The following is a 21,500-nucleotide window of genomic DNA, read 5'->3' on the forward strand; positions in this document are numbered from 1 at the left end:
CGCACATACACGCACACATACATGCAGCAACAACAAGATGTTCATTGTGCATTGCTTATGTCCTTGCCGGGGCAATTGTCTCTTATTGCTGTGGCTGCCGCTGCTTTTGCTCGCAGTCCTTCCATTTCCATGGCCATGTTAATATTTTCAATTCAATTGAAAATTTTCTACTACTGCATTTCCCCCCCTCCCCGCTCTCAAGATGACCACCGCCGTTTGTTTCAATTGCTTTAAAGGGCAATAAAACTTTACAAGCATGGCATTGGTGCATCATGTTTGCTCCAACAAGGAACAGAACAATAAAGCTTCAAAGCCCACATAGTAGGTTTAAGGGTAAGGGTGTGCGTGTGTGTATGTGTGTGCGTGCTGTTGCGTGTGTATTTATGCTTAAGAATGCTTGACATGAGATAAGCTCGTTTTTCCATGCTCGCTTCATTTACTCGACACTGTGTGTGGAAATTGAAAAATTATTGCCATCCAGCATCTTGGCCTCCAGCACACGCCTTTAGGTTGCCAAGGGCGACTGCCGGAAGGGCTTAGCCCCTCACGCCAGTTTGTTTGACTGCCTAGAGACGAGATGATCGGTCTCAGTACCGACATATTGACGCAAATTGTTTACAATTAGCTTTAGTCGGACCGCCCAAGATGGCGCCAATCGGTTGGCATAAAAAAAACAATGACAATGAGAATTTTGCTAAATGCTGACAATAATAGCAGAGCGGGGATTCTGTACAGTAGTATAGAAGTAAACAAAGCGAAATTAACTTTGTAGCTTAATATCTTTATTTTATTTGCCCCTGCCATGATAGGCATTGAAATAAGCAGAAGATATTTCAAAATATGTTTTCTAAATAAAATTACTTTGAGATGTATTCAAAATAATAATAATTTATGCTCGCAAAGTAAAGTTATTGATTTGCTCAAGCTGTCAATGTGCGTTCAAAAAGGAAGCAGGATAGCTCAACACTTGACAGTTTCAATTTCGTTGTAGACTCTATAATCCGGACATCTCTGAATTATGATTATTCAAGAAAAAAACGGTTCCAATGATGATCCGCATGATAATCCACATCTAATGTTGAGGTCTTACTTATCGATATAATTTTACCACGATACTAACAACACGAATTACGGATATAACATCGAAGGCACCAATCAAGTTGAAAACCAAAAATGTTGCAAATACATATTTTCAACAATAATTTGGAAACTTAAGAACCGTCCGTGTTTATTTCCACTTGTTTTAAACACTCAAGGAAGAAGAAGTAAAGGAGTATTTTTAAAAGTAAACAATATATGAGAAATAAGCTGTTCATTAATTTGGAAAACAATATCTTATTTTTTAAACAACATTTAGCTGAAATTTGAGCAATAAAAGTAAAGAGATGAAATAAAGCATTTAAGTGTACTTGTATTTACTATTTTCTAGCGATCTATCATAATTAGCAAAGAGACGCTGCCGTCGCGTTTGGCGTCGAGTCGCCTCACTCCCGGGCCATTCAGTTATTCATTCGGTCATTTGATTTGGTTTGGCTTGGCTTTGTGCTGCTTTGGCATCGTTGTGTGCAACAAGCCATAAAATTACAATCACTTAAATCCAACCAGAACAACGCCAACTAGAACAACAAGAGCAGAAACAGCAACAGCAACAACAACAAGCAAAACTATAACAACAAAGTCAATGAATTGTAATTGAGTCGATGTGGCTATGGTAGCTCAAAACTGCGCTCGTAGAATTGCCATTTGTGCTGACAAATTGCGGCACTCGCCATTCTCCATGATGGCCACGCCCAACAAATTTTGTCTGGATCCCGTCCCTCTCCACCCTGATGGGAATACAATGTCCCATCGGTCCGCCTCGTCGCTTTAAATTGCAGCAGTTAGGCGATAGACTCGGAAACCCCTCACTCTCATGATAATGCTTGGCTTTACAAATCTCAGGGGCCACACATAAGCCAAATATTTCAACATCAGCTGAGCCCTTCAAATCAAAATACGCAAATCGCTGGCAAGAGCCAGAGCGAAAACATACCAACATATGCATGTATGTAAATCGAAGTATATAGTATGGGAGTACTGTGTAACAAGAAAGCACTTTAAAGGCATTAGAATTACAAATATTTTAAGCAGCATTTCAAACACCGCCCAATATGGCGAGGCAAGGCCAACGTGGACGCTATGGCAGTGGCATCTTCGCCCAGACACGATTCTGGTGTTGACTACGTGCCGCCGGAGGCAGTGGCAAAGCCTACAAATCGGAGCCCGCACACATACCAATAGATACAAAATAAATATGCAAAATTCTTCGCCAGACGGCAACGAACGAAATATATAAATATAAAAGCAAACCAAGGTATGAAAAAACTAACAAAAAAAAAAAGAAATAAAACGAAATAAAACTTTAAAATGAAATGCAAACTAAGGCGATACTTTCAACACGGAAAGAAAATTTAGCTTTGGATCAGACATGCAAATAATTTGCACACAAATTTTCTTATACTTTACGAGTAAGCATCTAAAAATAAATATCAAAAACAATGTGTTATTTTATGCAGCTCTGCTTGGATGTCATTAAAGTAACATGAAATTCCACAAATTTTTATGCGACATTTGGAACTTTTGTAAAACCGATATATAAATATTTATGAGGAAAAAGTCTTTGTTAGTTTTTTTAATTATATCTCTAGACAAAACATAAGATATTTGAAACCTCGCTAAAGAGATTTCTGTTTTCGAAAAAATTTGGGAGAATGAGATTTCTGTGGAACCCCTGATAATAACGGTTTAGAATTTGATAACATTATTGAAGTAGAAACATAGCTTTGGAAGCTACTTATAAAAATTGGCATTAAACAATTAATGTTTTGGAAACAAGATTTATTTGGAATGGATGGTGAAAATTAATTTGGTCGCAGACTAACAGATATTAACTTAATCTGTTTGGGAATTAAACAATTTCTAAAACGAATTGATCATATTTTCTTTGTCATACTTTTAGAAGTATAATATATGATTAATTGCAAGAAATAGTTCACATTCCTTGCTGGAGATATAATATATTTTAATTAATATTTTGGCTCAGCAGGAAAATGATTTCAATATTTAACTGAAGAAGGGTATTAAGATATTGCCCTTAAAACATCTGAAGCAAAGTTATTGGCATCTACTAGATTGAAAATTGGTCCTCCCTTATAGATAAATAGAAGATTGCAGTATGGAATGGCATGTGAGAAGGCGAATGTGCGTGGGCGCCAAACTTGCACTCCAACTGCTTAAGAAGATGTGCAGCAGAAGTTGGGCTTGGTAGTTTCATCTGCAGTTGAAGATGGGCAGCAGGAGGTGGGTCTGACAGTATCGGCAGCTTCCGAAGCTGCGATCTGTCGCGCCTCCTGTCTATGCCTGCTTGCTGCTCATTAAAGCAAAATGCAATTTGCTGCCATAATTTGCAACAATTTGCATACTACGTGCCGCGGCAACAGGAACAGGGAAAGCATGGCTGTACGTTGAAGGAAGTGGAAAAGGAAGCGAGAGAGGAAGAGGCGGAGATGGAGGTGGAGACGGAGACGCGGCAGCAGGCTCAACTTGGAGTTTCTGGGCGCCAACTGCCGCCAAGTGCTGCATGCCGCCATTTTAATTGCTTGAAAGCAGTCACGGCCATACAGCAGCGCCATTTTTTAAATTTGTGTTAATTGGAAAAAATGTATCCGTAGGTGGAAATGCATGCATACTCGTACTCGTACTCGTACATATATAACACCCATTTATATTAAATAGGCCAATTTTTCATATCGTTTTTTCACTCTCACTCTTTTTTAAGCACAGAATGCAATTGTTGCCGTCTGGCACCAAAAATTTATTATGCATAAAATTTCCACTGAAAGTCTAATAAAATATGTATTGAAAGTTGCATTGTTTGCCAACACATGCACATTGCTGCACACATACACAAACAAACGCACACAAACAAACTCTGGCTATATTTGCAAAGAGAGGGAGCTCAGAGCTTTATGCGCTGCGAGCATTTTTTGTTTAAATTGAATTCTCCTTTTTTTTGGCTTTTTATTGCATTTACCTAAATATAGTTCTTTTTTGCTGTTGCTTATATTGTGTTGGCCACGTTTGTTGAGCAAAGAAGGAAAAAACAAACCCAACTTTATATGAACGTTTTACTTTTTTTCAACGCCTGCCTTTGTTCATATTTTTCCCAAACTATGTGCGTGTGTGTATGGGCTTATGTGTGTGTGGGTGCGTTGCCGTTTTTTTATTTATTTATTTTTTTTTTGTTTTATTTTAATAGACTTACTCGTAGTTGTGGCAGAGTATGGACCGTACATATAACCTGAATATATGTAGCTACGACTCACATTCTCTAGTCCATGGCCATGGCTCTGGCTCTGGCTTTGCAAATATCCAGCGGCGAGCTCACAAATAAACTTACACACGCACGCACACACACTAATACGTGCATATATACGATTTTGCCGCAATTCTGCCTAGTGGATTTTGTGATTTGGATTTGCTTTTGTAGGCCGCAAGCCACTCGTATTAGAGCTCTGCCAGGCGAACTCAAAGGGGAATTTTATTTAAAATGCTGTTGACTGAAATACAACTGTGCCCCGGGACATGAATCTTAATGAGTTCTAGGACTGCCACAAAATTAATAAAATGAATGATTGATTTCTTCTTCAATTGACTGTCCAGATAGTAGTGAGAGCACTACACTACTAATATGTTTTCTAGCGTGTTTGGAGCTTGTGATTGGCTGTAGGGATCGAAATGGGCGATATGCCAATAGAAATTTATTGCAACAGTACTAGCATTTGTATTCACATTTTACAAAATTCAAAAATATTAATTTATAACACGGCTTAAACAACCGCGTCGATATGTTGCACGTTGGACAGACGAAAAACTTACATGTAGATAGTATAATTAAGAGATCTAATTATTTCGACACAAAACTGACATCAGAAATCGTCTGAGTAGCAGATTTTTTTCATTTTTCGGCCTAAATGTATTTTTTAAGTTTTGGGAATTGCAAGCATACTTTAGGTCCTCTCCCCTGGTCGGATGTTTTTTATATTGATATATAATTTCAATAATTACATTGCTTTTCTATCTTCGTACTTCCCTCGAGACTAGTGCAGAAATGAAGGAGGAGATAAAACACTCATATGGGGGCTTTAAAATGTAAATCTCAATTCAAATTAGATCCAGTCTGCCAAACACAGTAATCATTGGTGTGAACAGATCGAAAGTACAAATATCGGACGTGCTGTTTCTCATGAATAAATTCCTAACATGCGGATCTTTAATGCACACGCATTTAAATATCTAGCGCTTGGCTCAATTGATGTTATGACGACGCCGATTTCGAGTCAACAAACGCCGGTAACGGCACTCTGCAGCCCTCAAAGAAATAATCAACAAAAGAAAAGCATAGCATGCCCCTCCCTTGCGGCTTGTCGCCAGCTTCCGCGTAGTCATAGGAGCCGTGAGAAAATTGTTTTAGGCCAAGGCGCAAAGAAAATAGGTTAACTAGATTTGCGCTTTGACAAGACGTAATGAAATCGCCGATAAAAGCGTCTTGAAAACTGAGCATTTCTCCAAGTGTAATTTGTTTATCCGCGAAGTATACATACTTATAATTTAACAGTTGCGTTGCAGTACTATTTGCAGTAAATGAGATATTTTTTTTAAAGAAGATATACAAACTAAGGCTGTTACTTTAGTTCATATTTGTTATGGTTTTGATATGAAAAAGATTTTCTGCCAAAAAAAACCTTTTTAAGCATTTTATAATACACATTTTAATTAAAATGTCTTTCAATTTTCGACAGTTTTATCAACATTTAATATAACATTTAATAATAAAATAGTTTGCGAGTTTTTGCAAGCTGTTTTCCAGTTGATTTTATGAACTATTGAAATATTTTGGAAACAATTTCAATTTTTATGGAGCGTCAAAATAGAGAAGGCAAACTGTATTGTTTTCCGGCAGAGTAGCTCATTCAATTTTTTTATTAAAGTGTACAAAATTAATCGAATCAAAAATTCAAAAAATATCCCATATTAAGACAATAATCAGTTTATTAAAATGCAGATAATTCTATTAGTTAGAATATTATGAACACATATTTTTTTTATTCGATGAAAATAATCTGATTAGCCTGATTTCCATCAATTAATTGGAAATTGGAAATTAAAAATTTGAATTATCCGACAAAGTCATTGCTCTGCTGATGACAAACTAATGGGATAAACGAGTTAATTTTAACCAACACATTGGATATGTGAGATTATACTCGTATTTAAATGCGAAATGCTTGCAGCGTTTTGCATCTCGTATGAAGCAGAAGCTTGTTTTTATTGTGACTAAACAACCTATTAATAATTAATTGGCAGCTTTATTCGTTGCGGCTATAATTTCGTTTGAAGCTCTCGTTTCACATTTCCACACATTCGAAGAAAAAACTGAGATCAAATTTTGGTGCAAATATTCACTTTAAAGTTTTTGAAATCACAATTGTAATCAAAACTAATAAATAATTAATAATAGTTGAACATTTTTAGCTCTTAGACGAAAGTAATAATCTTTAAAATTTAAAATGTTTAGAGATAATTTATAATTATATTTGAGATAGGAAACCATTTCCATACGAAAATATAAACACAAATGATCGATATTAAGATTTGTTCTGCCTTTTTAAATAAAACCAAACTAGCCACTCTAAGTTAAGGGAAGAGTTAGAAGAGATTGAATAAAGCAGCAGTAAATAAAGGTGTAACACAATGATGAATAAAACTGCGTATATCTTCTTAATATATTATAAATTTGATTAAATTCTTGGAAATATCGAAAAAGTTAATTTCTGATTATTAAGAAATGATTTCATGTTTCTTCATAACAATAAAGAGGGCTTCACTTCAACAATAGCTATTTATCTAACGACTACCAATTTTCATTTTGCTCTTCATCGTCAAGTTTTCACAACGACTGAACTCTTGTGAGATACTCGTATATGCAGGAAAAGATGCAAGACTAGCTAGTTTTACCACTTCTCTAACATAATAAAATTGTTTTAAGCAAAACGTGCCTACTACTATTCTCGTAGTATATATACTGAGAAGTATTCTTTGCTTCGTACTCTTCCCCTTATGAATTGCGTTTGAAAAAGCAGCTGCAGCATAAAGAGTTGGCAAAAGTTTCTCATCGAGCAACAAACAACAACAAGTCGAAGTCATATAAGTCAAACAGAAAGTTTTAAAGCTAACATACAGCTGCAAATCAAGGAGACCAAAGAACTTACCCCAGCAAGCAATCCGGATCCGTCCGTTTTCGGGTCCACAGTCCGCCGTGCTAATCCAAATGCAGTTGCAGTTCACAAAGTTTTGGTGCGCACTGAGTTAAATTTATGTTTTTCCTTCTATCAGTGCACACAAAGAAAAGTGAGCAAAAAATTCAACAACAACAACCACTAAATTGAGGGAAAACTTCTGGTAGTTATTGTTCTAATGCACAAACAATGGGTCGTCGAAGCGTGGACTCGGTCGAGGTCTTAATAAACAATTTGTTTCTCAGTGCACTTTCACTCTTTCGAGCGGATGACCAGACCTAGACGATTATAAAGTTGTTGTTGGTGATGACGACGATGGAACAATTGTGATAAATTGTGGCAATATCTGTGGCACGCGACTGATTCGATCACATACACTTCTTTATTACACACACACACATCAACACGCGCATAAAGTTGACATCGAAACGCGATCAGAGCGCCGTTATATTGTATCTCTATCTCGTTCTGCTGTTTTTATGCGTTTTTCAGCACTTTGGCTGCCTTGGACACTTAATGTGCGAAAATCTGCCTCTTTGTTGTAAGTGAAGTTGTTGTTTTTATTACGATTTCTGTTGTTGTCGTGCTGCTGTTAATAATTGATGACCAACAAGCACGCACTATCGCCGGTTACTCCAGGGGGTGCTCTCTAGAGCTGTGCTGTTTACTTTTTGGTATTCATTGTCTTTGTCGTCCGTTTTTGATTGTTTTCTTCTTTTCCTGTTTTTTCTTTTTTTTTTTTTTGCTCTCAAGCGCCCACCCGCAATGTTAATAAGCTTGCATGACACGCGTTTAAAGTTCCATATGAATCATTTGCCTGCGGAGTTAAAGATTCGTTTTTATGTCTATCTACCGAACTGTGCCTTTTTTATGTTATTTCCTGCAATTCACTTTTATTTTTCAGACCAGGCAGCAAACAACAAAAAGTTGTTGTTTCTCGCTGTTTTTCGCACACTTGGCCTTTTGTCTGCAGAGCCAAAAGAAAATGTTCAATTTGGTTTTTATTTCTTTTGCTTACTTTGACAGCTGTTGTTGTTGCTGTTGTTGCTGCTGCTTATAATCCGCTTTCGGCCCGAAATTTCAATTCTTATTTGATTTTTGTGCACAGCTTTTTGTTTTGCCTTCTTTTTTGCAGGGCCCTGTGTTTTGATATTCGGCGTATGTTTATTTTTATGCGAAATTACAATGGAGAAGTTGACACAAACAACAACAACAAGAGCATTGAGGGCGAGGACGACAGTCGACAGTCTCTTTGGTCTTTTCCTAACAAATCACACGCACTACGCACAACACACAACACACGGCACAAGTCGCTGAACGGGATGCTGCGGCGCGTTTAGAGGGAACAGGAACAGGAGCGGGGGCGTCGCAGTCACAGTCACAGTCACGCACACCTTCTTGCCAAAAGTTACGGCACGCACTCACACACACACACTCTCTGGGAGCTCACTTAGCGCTGGGTGCTGGCTGCTGGGCGCCAGCATCCACTTGGCAGCCAAATCGTTGTCGTTGTCGTTGTCGCTGTAGCTGCCGACGTCGACGTCGCAGTCACGCACTTTTCACCCAGTTGTCGGCTGCAACGTTTGGCTAATTAGACGAGTAAATTCCAAGCACATTTACGATTTGTTTAATTTTTTTGTTTTTGTTTAAAACGCTATTGTTGTTATTGTTGTTTCTGCTGAGGCGCGGCTGCTGTGCAGTTTGCGTAGGAAGCAGCACAGAAAGCAGACGACACATAGAACGCGAGCGTCAATAAAAACACACCCGCACGACAAACCAAACGCAGCGAGACACGAATAAGAACTAAACTGCTGCTGCTCAGCTGCGATAGCGCGAGGGCCGAAGGCGCGCCCGCTCGCAGAACACTTCGTGCACGTTCGGCAATTCTCCGAAATAGATGTTGCCAAGCGCTGCGGCAACATGTTGCAGCTCTAAATAGCATGTGGACGTGACCTTTGGCAACTTCTTGGCCGCCTTTTTGCAGCCAATTAATAGACAGTCAAAGCGAATTTTTCGGGATATGCCTATGGCTATAGTACAACTCTGTATATGTATAAGTATTGTCCGTACGTTGTGTGATTTATGACATAGACTCATAAATCTGGCTCGTTGCTTGCGCTCGTGTGCCGGGCATAAACAAAACATGCATAATTTCCATAAATCTTTTATGCGCAGCCCGGCGGGCATCGTCGCATTTTTGCAATAGCGCCAGCACCAACACCAACACCGGCAGCGACAGGAGCAGATTTAGATGATGAGTGTAAAAACTTACTAGGCCGGCCAATTATGCGCCTAAAAACAGGCACTAATTTGACAGAAAAGTGGGTAAAAGACCATCCTGTCGGGTCATTCAACTAGCGCCTGCTCCTGCGCTTGACCACACAACTGAGTATCTCTTCCCGACTCAGACTAAAAGTGAAAACACAATTTTCCTCAGATACATTGAATAAAGGCAGTTGCATGGCTTCTACTACAAGTATAGATGAAAATTTAATTTATTGCCCACTATGGAATTAATTAAAAAGAGACAATATAAGTCGAAGAACATTTTTAAAAGGTTGAATTGAATTGAATTGAATTTTTTCTAATAGTGGTAGATAGGCTTGTAACATAAAATTAAAATATTAAAATATTTTCTGAGGACAAACATTTCAACTAAATCGATTAATCCAATTCAATTGTATAATGTTGTATTAAATGAATTAGTGTTTCTCTTCATATTGTTAACATTATTTTATTTATTTTATTTATTTATTGTTAATTACTTCCTAGCGCAACAAGTAGAGTTACTTATATGTTATAGCACTAGTCACATAAAGAGTTTTACATATGTACTAAACTAGTTAGTTTATAAAGAGATTATAATAAAATTTGAGACAGAGAATTAAAATAAGTTTAATAAAATTTATATTTTTCTTAAAACTAAATTACATTGTAAAATGATTGTATATGTCATGCTTGTTATCGTGACAGTTTATTAATGCTAATTTTGAAGATATTTTTTTAGATTACTTCGAAATTGAGTAGCGTTTCTGATGTTTTTTATGTGTGTTGGTAGTCCATTCCAAATGCGAACAGCATATATGAAAAATTGTCTGTCGGATAAAAGAAGCCTGTGGCGCTGACATACTAAGTTATGAGTTCTTAGAGATGTGGAAAATTTAATTCTTTGATACAGGTATGCTGGTTCCTTAGTATTTATCAATTTTTGTAGACATAATAAAACTCGAAAGTTTATCCAAGACATGATACTTAAGTTCAAAAGTTGGTATGCATAGCTGGTGACATGATCAGAGCGTCTTAGACCGAAAACATAACGAGCGACACTATTGTAAGCGACTTTTAGTTTTCGGAATGAAATTGCGTCACAATTTGCATATACCTCAACACCATAAGATAGCATTGGAAGTATGAATGTTTTCGCTATCATCATTCGCAGATTTACAGGTAGGAATTGCTGAGTCAAGTTCAGAAGTCTTAACGCACCATAAACCTTACCAACAGCCTTATTTATATGATTGTTCCATGTCAAGCTCCTGTTGAAGCAGAAGCCTAAGTTATTAGCTTGATCGACATATTCAATCGGAGTGTCTCCAATCACAAGGGAGTTGAAGTTTGAAGTGTTTAGTTGGTTTTTATAGATTACTAGGCATTTAGATTTAGTGGGATTGAGTTTTAACCCATTGTTTTTAGCCCAGTCAGAGATTTTACCTAGTTCACCATTACTAACACTTATACACTCATTTAATTTAGTAACAGGACGACTAACATACATTTGAACATCATCAGCATACAGGTGGACTTTACTGTTAGACAAGACATAAGGGAGGTCATTCACGTACAAGGTGAACAATAGTGGACCAAGAACAGATCCCTGTGGAACACCGCGACTAACAGGTAACAACGAAGAATGATCAGACGATATTACAACAACTTGACGCCTATTGGACAAATAAGAATGTATAAAAGTTGTTGCCGTTTTTGAGAAGTAATACATTCTATTAAGTTTAGTGCACATTATTTCATGATTAACACAATCAAATGCCTTACTGAAGTCGAGTAAGCTTAAAAAAGTAACACAGCCAGTATCCATTTGACTGCGAATATCCTCAACCACATTTAGGACAGCTGTGGTACAACTTCTGTGCTTTCTGAAACCAGATTGGTCATCGCATAAGAGAAGGTTTTTGTTTAGAAAGTCACTAATCTGGTTTGCTATTAGATTCTCGAAAACTTTTGAGAGATAAGGAAGAATAGCAATAGGACGGTATTCATTGTTAGTCTTAGAAATAGGACAGATTTTTGACATTTTCCACTTATCAGGAAAGCAGGAAGTCATAATTGATGTGTTAAAAATGTGTGTAATATGTGCTAAGACTTTAGGTAAAATCATTTTGATGAATTTTGGGTGTAGGTCATCAAATCCGACCGCGTTTGACTTAACTTTAAGAACTGATTCTAGGACATCACATTGACTGACACAACGAAAGCTAAAACTACTATCACAGGTTACATTAGGTACAGCGTTTACATATGTATTATGCGTAATGACAGGTACTTCAATTTGTACAAATTTATTATTTAATTCATTCACGTCAACATCGGAGGGAAGAAATGATTTCGTTTTACCAATACCCATTCTACGAAGCTTATTCCACGTCTGATTGCTTGAAATCGCATTGCTAAATTGTGAAGTATGATAAGCTCGTTTGGCAGCATTTATCAAGCAAGATGCTTGCTTTCTGAGGTATTTGAACTTAGAATAGTGATAATCAGATTTATATCTTTTCCACTTTTCATATGCATCATTACGTTTTTTAATGGCAAGTCTAATTGTGTCATTAAACCAAGGTTCTTGTGTGGGTCTAACGATTTTCGTTCGTAGTGGTACGAATTTGTGGTAGAGGTAGCTTATTTTGTGTTCGAATTGTTGCAGTTGAGAATCGACCGTGGGTAACCGGTAAATATCGTCCCAATCAAGTAAAGAAAATTCGTCATTTAGCTGTGCAATGTCAATATTCTTAAAATCTCTATAATCTATTTTATGGTCAGTTTTATCAATAAAAGTGTCAAGTGTCAAGAAGATAAGGTCATGTTTAGAGAACACAGGTACAGAAAGTTGGTCGTATAGTAAGATTTTCTTTAAATTATTAATAAAAAAAAGGTCAAGTAATGTGTTAGAGGTTTGTGAGAAATGTGTTGGTTGTGTTGCATTAACAATTTTCATGCCTAATGCCTCTATATCATCAACTAGACGAGCGTCACACAGAGCATTGGAATTGAAATCACCCGTTAGAATTACGTCTTCATAGTTCATTGAGATGTCAGAAAATATACTGATCAGATCAGTGTAGTTTGTGTTGCGGTGAGGTCGATAAATGCAGCCAATTAAGATGTTTCGGCAGTTTTTTAGGTGATATAGTGAGATAAAAAGGTATTCAATTGCACACCCCTCAGGTTGTTTGCATATAATTCTGGCTTTGATTTTCTTACTTACATATATTGCAACTCCGCCCGCATGGCCTGCACGATCAGATCGGAAAACATTAAATCCATCACAATTAATCAACGAACTACACATGTCAGACATAAACCAAGTTTCAGACACACATATAACATCAACCTTGGAATTTACAAACATATTCCTAAATTCTTCTATCTTGTTCGTTAGGCTTTGCGCATTGATATGACAAATATGTAAGCCTGGCTTTCGGTTGCAAAGAACTTTTAGCATTGTATGGCTGCTCGCATCTAAACTACTATTACTAATTTGCATATTTAAGTATTTGAAGTCGTTTCAGAAACGCACTCGAAGTATACGATGTAAAATATAAATAGAAAGAATAGATTAATTTAAAACAAGCATGACAGTTACTACTACAAATAACAATGTTAAAATTAAAGCATAACAGAAGTTTCTTAAGTGCGAAAGTTACTATTGCTAAGGTGTTCCCCTAAAGCTCCAACGCCGTCCGTCTCAGCCGATGGCACGGCAAGGGGGGTTAAAGCTTTTATGCAGTTATTCTGCAGTGCCAAGAGCGTTTGCATGCCATCAACACGAACAACTGTATCGCAAGTAGGTGTTTTAACATGCACTAATGCGCGGCGAGTAAATACTGATAAGAGCAACTTCTGTCTCTTCATTTTCATTGCCTCTTTAAAAATATCATAATTTCGTTTGCTTAGTTGCTCATTTATGTAAATTGGGGTTGGCGAGTCAAAACCTAGGAGCAGCAAGTTTAGTTGTTGTTGAGTTTCTCGCCGGTATGTGCCAATTGCCCGCAAAAGTGAAGTTTTATCGCGCATATGTTCGAGTCTAATTATTATCACCGGATCAACAATGGAATTATTGGTCCTGCTTTGCTTGACCCGATAGATTTCTTTCAACTTGGGTGCCGGAGTTACTCCTAAGGCGAAGCAGAGAGAGTTGAAAATCGCCTTAAGATTTTCATTTTCTACATACGGGACACCGTGGAAACGCAAGTTATTTGCTATATCTGCGTTTTCCTGCTTAGAAAGCTGATATTCTAATCTGGATTTCAGGTCACCCACCTGTACACGCAAGTCGCAAGCGGCATTGGCGGCATCGAGCTGCGCAGCGAGCTTCGTCTCAAGCACACCCACCCGCTCCCTCAACAAGGACAGCTCTTCAACCTCGCGTTCAATGTTATTCACACGCTCATGTAGCTGCTTCAGTTCATCAGCCATGCGATCGAACCGCTCCAGCACCACGTTGAGGATGCGCTGCTCAGTATCTCCCATATGAGTGGTGAAGAGGCTGGCCTGCTCTTCAAAACGCAAATTCATCATTGCCATTATCTTCGATGAAACAGCTTCCGACTGGCGGCCCTCCTTAAGGTCAGTGCTGGTGTTTTCACGTGCACGTTTGTTGGGTTGCGGTGCCATGTTGTTTAGTGTAGTTCGAAATTCGATTTCTCGGTTTGTATTTTATTGAGTGATTCGTTGAACGCTGATGCGAGAGTATTTGTGAGGGTATGACTCAGTGTTTCAGTGTTGGTATTGTTCTATTTGTATGTAAAATTTTGCGCGCTTGAAAAATGCTTTCGTGCGAATATTCTTATTATTGTTATTATTATTAATGCCTTTAATTAAATTTTATTTAATTCTTTTTGTATAGATTATCCTTTGAACCAGCTGTTAAAGACATTCGTTATAGACTGTATAGATTTTATTTCTTTTATTTATTCTTTAGCTCGCCCGCTGTAGAATCGCTTTCGTTGTGGTCGGAAATTAAACGGGAAGAGCATCTTCAGCTCACCATAGTAGACGCCGCATTGGTGTATCTGCTGAGTGGCACCTTCCACTGAAGCATCTAGGTGGTTATTGTTATATGCGGGGATTATCGATGAATGACTTACAAATGGCGCTGCACGTGCTTGGCCATGGAAGTCATAAAAGGATGTGTCTACTTATAAGTATTTTATCAATTTTGTGTTGCCTCTTGCGTGATCATAAGTAGCTTAGATGACTCTCTATTATGGTGCCCTTTGCTGCGGGAAAGGGGAAACGCTTTACGAGTCTGTGCGCACTTCAAAGCAACTTTATTAGCCGCCTAGTACTCGCGCGTCTATATTTATGTTTTGTTGCTTAATTTGCCTGAAGTAATTGTCGTTCGAAGGGAGGCGGGAGTGGTGGGAATGTGGAAGTGGAAGTGTCACTTTCATTTCCACTCGCAGCATCCGTGCCAACAAGTTGCTTTCGTCAAGTGCTGTTGTACTAAAAGTTGCGCAACATTTGTGCTAAATACATGTTGCTAACTTTGAAGCAGAAACATCTAGTGCTGCTAAATACATTTATACACAACATATGTATGTATGTACTGCATATGACTATTTGGTGCCCACAACAAAAGGCCCAAGGAGTAGCAACAAGAATGAGCAAATAAAACCACGGCCGGCAGCAGCGTCAAGCTGTTGCACCTTCTCCTAAGCGCTTTGCAAAAAGAACAACAACTGTGGATGGAGCGCCCATTCCGCTGGATGGCCTGCGGCAGGCGCACAATTTACACGTGTCCTTCACACCTTTCACATAGCATTTGTGTTTCCACTTGAATAAAGCACTCGGGAAAGGCGGTGGCGACAGAAAGAAAGCGGAAATAGGATCAAGGATAACTCGCATAGCGAACGCGTGCACCACAAAGAGAACGACTTCTATACGCAGCAGAGGGGCTGGGGCTAGGGATATACAAGTACATATATAGGTAGGAGCAATGCTTTAAAGCCATAACACATGTTCTGATTGAATAGAAAATGGGCTTTTAGCTTTTGCTGATGCACTCCAGCTGGTGAGCTAATTGATGCGTCGACTGTTCTGCACACAGGAGCGTTGCGTTGTTTTTGTTGTTTCTGTTGCTGGGACTGATTGTCAGCTGTTTAAGTGTAAATATACGCAGGAGAAATGCTGGTCGAAACAAAAACAAAAACAACTTGGCTTATTTCGTTTTAATTGCTTCACAAATGCAGACACACACACACACACACATATATCGAGATATACTTCTGCATGTGTACATATGTGTTTATGTATGTGTGGGTGCCTATAGTCGAGTTACAGGCTGCACAACAAACAAGAGCAGAGCCACAGGCCCATTTGCACTGCACTGCACTCCGAGCACTGTGGCAGGCCACACAAACAAAGCCATTTTAGTCACACATTTAAGCAGTGTTCACACATAACTTCTTTTAATGTCCTGTAACTGAAACGGATACTAAAAAGTCTAAAAAAAAGGCGTGGCAGATGAAGCAGATGTTTTTGTCCGATTTACAAATTATAATGGAAAAACATGACGTTAAGATTTTGTTCTTTGTGTGACTTAGTAGAAGTGGGGCAGCTGATGAGATAAATTCACATTGACATGTTTGATTGTCTGTTCATAGATCTCAAAACTTGATATGTAAACTTGTCTTATTCATATCCTGATCGGCGTAAAAAAAACACTTGTGCAATTACTTTTAAATAGTTGTTGATCATTTTTTGCATTTAAGAGATTATTAAAGTACCGTTGATTTTATTAAATTTGGCAAACTATGTCATATATCCATAAGCCATAGGAACGATTTATGCAGGAAAAATAGTTATTTTTTACGGTAATTGCTTGTTATTATATTTAATAATCCCTCTGATAATTCAAGTTATTTCTTTTTTATATTCGAGGTCAAGAAAACTCGAGATTGAAGAAAACTCGAAGATGAAAACTACTCAAATGTTATCCAATGACAACACAAAAGTAATTAAAAATACAACAATAATAGGCTTTTTATCTCATATTAATTGAGATTTGAATCGATTCGAATCGTAATGAGATTTTCAATCATTTTTTCCAAGAAAGATGACATAACCTGAGGTAGGCAAATAAATTGCCGAACTACTTATCCAATATTTCGAACTACCTTCTTCAGCTCTAATTAAATCACAAAAGTAATTAAAATACAGCAGCAATAGGCTTTTGTTTTCACATTAATTGAGATTTGAAGTTGATGCGTACTGAAATTTTTAATGAATTTTCCAAGAAAGTAACATAATGTGAGCTAGGCAAACAAAATTGCACACCTACTTGAACATACACCAATATTTCCTACTACTTGTATCTTCTTCAGCTCCAATTACAACACAACAGTAATTTAAATACAACACTAATAGGCGACTTTTCTCACATTAATTGAGGTTTTAAATCGAATCGTAATGAGCTTCTCAAACAATTTTCACAAGAAAGAGAATATAACGTTTTAAAACTTGAAGTTTTTGAATTAAATTTACTACTCGTGGCTAATTATGCAATGATCTTACATTAATTTGCAAACAAGTTGGTGAAATTTGTTGAAATTTGTTGGTAGGGCTTCTAAATGTAGCCCTCAAACCATCACCTCAAGCCATCCAGCAGACATGTGGTTGCTTGTGTGCTCATTAAAAACGAAGGCAGAGGACCATTTGCATGAATTGCGTAAATGTGAAAGAGTGTGCTTGTGAGTGTGTGCGTGTGTGCGTAGCTGGTGTAATATCAGTTCCTAAAAGCATACAGAACGTGCCACTGACACACAAATGTCACTCACGCATACTCCTGAAACGAACACACACACACACACAGGCACAGGCACAGGCACGGGCAAAAGTCAGTGGCAGGACAAAGCAAAGTCAAAACTTGCAAATTTTAATGCATCACATGATTTCAACAGCTTCCTGTGGCTGCAGAGCCAGCCCAAAATGACAAAATGGCATGGAGTGAATGGAGGCACATCATCAAGGAGCTCATGGCTGGGCTCATGGCTTCCAACTGGGCAGGATGGAAAAGAAAAAGAAAAACAGAAAGAAACCGAAATCTCTGTTGTCATGTCACGTGACTCTGCCGTCGTCCACAGCACCCGATCATCCGACCACCCGACCATCCGACCACCCCTGCCACGCCCACATAGAAGTCGTCGACGATGAGCTCATTAAAAGCGGCTCCTGGTGGGTTTGTCTTCTCTTGCGCTCTCTTCGCGGAGGCTGGGCCCCGGGCCACATTTACAGCCCGTCCCCTAATGAAGTTGCCATCGTTAAAAGGGTAGAGGCTACAACAACAACAACAAGCAGCAACAACAACGACTTGTATCGTACCTATTTTTTGATGGTCGCCGTTAAATGGTCGTTTCCTTTTTTACACACAGCGTCGACGTGATTGACAGCTGTACTGGACTGACTTTTTGATTGAATGTAGCGAGCGGGCGAGCGGGCTATTTATGGGGGATTGGGTTAACAATTTTCGCGCAATTAACGCCGCGTGGCCGTCGTTATTGTCGCTGCTTGTTCGCTTGTGGCTGAAGTCGAGGACTGCTGATGATGGAAACTGAAAAGTTTAGTTGTGGACCTAGTCTGACCTAGGACTCCAATTTAAGCGCAACTGAGCCAAGTGGCGAACCGCTGGATTAACACACAAACACACTCGCACACCCTCACACACACACACACACACAGGCACATGCACGCACACAGAGCCACCCCTATAAAATGCTAAGCGCTAAATGCAGCCCCGGCTTTGTCATATAAATCAAACATAATCAACGCCGACTTTTGTCTCTGGCCGGGCCCAACCAACAGCTTCGATGGACGGTCATAGATAGTCTGGCAGACTTCGATGAGAACACACATCATATAAATCTAAATTACTAGCATAAGTATCTGCAGGCTCGACTGCACCAACGGGGGAATTCGACTATGAGGGAGGCTGCTGCGCTCCGTTCAAGATTACGATCTAGCGGCAGAGCTGGATTGGTAATGTTTGTAAATTTTGATTGTTTCGTTGGGTGATGTTGGTGTTCCCACCGCAACTGGAGAAAGTATTTAGACAGGCCTAACTGGAGAACAATGCAGTCCCTGGATACACCTAAATAAATCAATTAAAGCTGCGAGTAAAGGTTTGGTATAATTCCCAGCAGATGTACTCCGTAGTTCCTTGGCTTCACTTACTCTCCTCAACTCTAATCAGTCAACTTTTCCTTGACTTACTTGAGCAGCGATATGAGAAAGGGGCTGGCGTGTTTAATGGAGAATGAAAGGCAGCAGCTCCTTATATGGAAATGGAACTATTCGGTTATAAAGTTAGTCCCATCCAGCAGCAACTTTAGCGCCTTAATTTGGAAATTTGAATGGTCTGATCTAAAGATATATTTATATTTGAGGTATCTCTAGTATCACTAAATGAATCGATATCTCACTAATCCATACTAAGTAGGGAAATACTTCCTTCTTCTTTACAAGTGATGGTTCTTTAACAAAATGAAATAGTTTGAACAAGAAGGCGCAACTGGTGTTGGACTACGTCTTATATCTTCTCCTCTAGCGGGTCTGCAATTTCCGCAACAGATCTTTCCCAGTTACTTCTGTTGAATCTATAGATCTGATATTTAGTTGATAAGACTTTAAGGCTTTAAAGTCTACTCCAGGGACTGTAATCATTATAAGTGTTATTAAAAAAATTACACAATAAAGATTATTTTTTAGTTTTTATTCATTCAATACAAATTTAACTCTCTTCTGAAAATAGGCTCTGTTCAATATACAAATACCCTTTGAGCTGGATTTGGTATATGGCGATTGGCATTTATTTTGTCAGTGTAGCTATGACTTCTACTATTACAGAAGCACAGTTTTCACGTTGTAGTTGATTCCCCGACTTGCCCAGATACTTAAGCCACCTGTCATGTCTAACTTCTTTTTGATAACGTTCAGAGTCCTTGGAAAGTGGAAACCTCAATGGGTCGATTTATGGCTTGTCCGTGGCCTTATTATAAGTTATTGATAGGCACAGCTTGGTTAAGCGTACGCGTTTAATTTCCAATATCTGTAAACGAACGGACAACGATCCACCGAACACCTGCCAGACAACATGCCTCAGAACAAGAAGCACCTGAACACCTGAGCTGAGGTTGATTCAAGAGCCTGGACCTGTAATATGAACTGTCAACAGAATTAACCTTATGAGAAGTCATTGACAGCGGCAGCACCAACGCCAACAAGAACGAACAGGCAGATGAGCTACCTGCGGAATGTGGGTAACGGGACAGCCGTAGAGGGAAAGAAGAGGTGATGAGAGTTGGGGACGTCAAAGAGCCAGGCAGCGACGAACTGGAGCATGGTAGGAAGAGACAATTTCATTTGCGGAGCCATTGGCGTGTCAAAAGCGATTGCAACAACAACAACACCTTCTCAAAAAGCAACCATATGGCAACCATTTGCCTGCGCCCCCAACATAAAAAATGTGTCTGCTTCTCTGTTTCCGTTGTCTGCTCGAGTGGTTGTTGTTCTTGTTGCTGTTGTCATTGTCCCTCGCTGTCAACGCTTTGTTTTTTTCCATCGCTTACTTTATATTGATTTTATAAAGACAGACATATTTTCCAGAGCGCTCATAATTAGCCGCACCTTTGCGACCATCCGCTCAATGCCTATCAGAAACATTTGGCACTGAGTGCTCATTAAAATGAACGCCCAGGGTGCTGGGAACCCCGTTCTTGAAACGACCTGCTGAGCATTTTTTTCCAAACGCCGCACACTCCGCATGTCCTTTTCAAACAAACTTCAAAACCGCAATATGTAATATCCAGAAAGAGCTCGATCTAATCAGCTCCCATATTCGGGTTCGTTTTTGGATTTGTGAGGAAAGGTCGAAGGAGAAAGTGGAGAAATATTGGACTTCCTCTGGATGCTCTATATTCTATGGTTTCGATAATCTACACACCGCATTGGTTTATTCTATCTCTTGTACGTACAGACGGACATACTGATTCAGAATATACGATGTGTGGGATTGAGGGTTGTTCTCCTTTCCCGAATTGCTTTCCAAACGACGACCTAGACAACATGCGAGAGAGTGGGAGAAGACAAGGAGAGGATCCGCGACAGGAAAACGCCTAGCAGTCGTAAGCAAGAGGTTGAATTCGACAGAAGTGTTAATCTAAGAGATGACGAGCCCGGTAATTGCAACGTCGAGCCCTCTCGTGCAATTTTAATTTGATTGCTAACCACATTACCTGATGTAAACCAATTTAATTCTTATCTTGTCTCATAATTTAATTCTTAATTCTTATTACACCTTTTCCTTTCCCCCACATATACGATAAATATACCTTGCGAGGTTTGAACTAGTACAAGGCTTTGTTTTCAAAAGATATAGAAGATATGTATGAAGTAAGTTAAAATATCTCTATATCTAACTAGATATCAATCTATGTATATTTATCTATAGTATATATCGTTATAGTGGACGATTCTGAAAAAAGCTAGAATATGTATCTGCCCAAGATCTGCCAGCATACTGATTGACCTAATACTTATACTTTTTTTTATGTATGTATATATTCATCTATTTGTCGATCTAAATTTTTATCTACCAACGCATGTCCTATAAGATCGTTCTGCATATTGATTGTCGAGATCTTGTCAATCGAGCGAGCGAGTAGCGAGCTATGCTAGGACGAGCGTAGGGAAGCGAGCGAGCGAGCTAGCGAGCGAGAGAGCGAAGCGAGCCTCGGTAGCTAGGAGCGATCAGCGGCGCGAGCGAGAGCGAGAGCGCGAAGCGAGAGCGATAGTCGAGAGCGGAGAGCAGAGGAGAGCTAGAGAGAGAGCGAGAGCGAGATCGAGAGCTGCTATCGTAGAGCTTATCGAGAGCTA

General features: G+C 38.9%; 1 protein-coding gene across 1 annotated transcript in view; it reads right to left on the reverse strand.

The window, feature by feature from the left end:
• LOC115620544 (nephrin) overlaps positions 1–8,584 on the reverse strand; it is a 100,972-nt gene extending 92,388 nt beyond the window's left edge. The window contains exon 1 of the mRNA XM_030513827.1: positions 7,311–8,584. The gene's annotated coding sequence lies outside the window, so the exon portion shown is untranslated. The remainder of the gene's footprint in view (positions 1–7,310) is intronic.
• Between the last annotated feature and the right edge of the window lie 12,916 nt (positions 8,585–21,500).

This window comes from Scaptodrosophila lebanonensis, unplaced genomic scaffold (genome assembly GCF_003285725.1).
Source record: "Scaptodrosophila lebanonensis strain 11010-0011.00,11010-0021.00 unplaced genomic scaffold, SlebRS2 tig00000024-arrow-pilon, whole genome shotgun sequence".
Classification (NCBI taxonomy): Eukaryota; Metazoa; Arthropoda; class Insecta; order Diptera; family Drosophilidae; genus Scaptodrosophila; species Scaptodrosophila lebanonensis.